Source organism: Myotis brandtii, unplaced genomic scaffold (genome assembly GCF_000412655.1).
Source record: "Myotis brandtii unplaced genomic scaffold, ASM41265v1 scaffold39, whole genome shotgun sequence".
Taxonomy (NCBI): Eukaryota; Metazoa; Chordata; class Mammalia; order Chiroptera; family Vespertilionidae; genus Myotis; species Myotis brandtii.
The window spans coordinates 8496149-8497624 of record NW_005364953.1 but is presented as its reverse complement, the minus strand read 5'-3'; positions in this window follow the sequence as shown (position 1 = coordinate 8497624).

Sequence of the window (1476 nt, the reverse complement as noted above, 5' to 3'; positions counted from 1 at the left end):
ACACACACACACACACACACTTTTCTCTGAAGTTTAAAATCTCCACTATAAGTATCTCTCTTTAAAGTCCATAACATGAGGATTATATGGGGAATTGTAAAGTGGAAAAAATGCTTTAGTAACCCACATTACTGCCAAATGTAAGTAGAGATTTTCACCCTAAAAACAAGGACCTATAGGAGCAGGGCACCAAAGTGTGAATTTTATTAAAAGAGATCTTGGTTTCCCCAAGAGAGTAAAACCCTTTAAAGTTCAGGACCTTCATCTTTTGCATGGAGCAGAGGAGCTTTAGAGTGAGACAGCTTTGAGTTTTTATCCCAGCTCCATTACTTACTTGCTAGGTGATCTTGGGAAGGTTACATCATCTCTCTGAACCTCAGTTTTCTCATCTGTAAATTGGAGATGCTAACATCTGCCTTAGAAATGCTCAGACGACTGAAGGAGGTAAAATATGGAAAGCAGAAGCCTAATGGTTAATATGTATAGCAAATGTTCATGAAAAGGTTAGGTAATTCCCTCCCTCACTTTACTCTCCCTCCCCCACCCCTTCTCCTATAGCCTAGATTTTCTCAACCAAGGTGTTCAGGGATTAAAGCCAACCAATTGAGTTGCCGATTTTCCTCATTACTGGTTTGTCTGACACTCGTGAAATAGCCCCTCTTCTTTTAGGATGATGTTTTGATCAGCCTAATTCAGCCTAATGCAGCCCCGGAAGAATTGGACCCTAAGTCCAATTCTCACTCTGCAGTTTCTCCTGGCAGTGTTAATGAGAGCCAGGTTTCAGATGTAATACTCCAGACGGGAAAGTTTCAAACTGCCTTCTAGACTTCCCCCCACCCCAATTTCCAACCCTCACTGCAAACCCAGCCCCAACCCTATCTCCTCAATATGTACCAATGTGTTCAAGAGAATGACGGCATGAATATTTCCTGGCTGAACTGTCCCACAACTCGTTTTGTTTTTCTCACCTCTACTCTAGGAATTAAGAAGTGCTCCCAAGGCAACCCTTTTTCTAGCAGTCACCAATTTTGGTGGGTAGATGGGACGATGAGGGAAAAGATGATGTTTCTCTGAGATATACTTTGCAGCACCTTACATACAGCTCCAATTAGTTGTTATTCATCTGTTTGCAGTTAGAGGAAAATAAAACCTACTCTTTACAAAAATGGTAAAGTGAGAAAAGACCCTAATCTGTGCCCTTTCCTCCCGGATGCTGTTGCCTCAAATAAGTCACTACAAGCTAAAGCTAAAGCTGCATTTAAGAAGGGAGTGGGGGGAGGGGTGGAGTTTAAGAAGTTGAGGGTAGGGGTGGATATAATTCTAAGGAGGGATAAAAAGGTTACAGACTAATGCTCTCCAGTTCCATCCAGCATTATTCTAAGCGAAATAAGCCAGTCAGAGAAAGATAAATATCACATGATCTCACTCATATGTGGGATATAATGATCAACATAATTTGATGAACAAGAATAGATC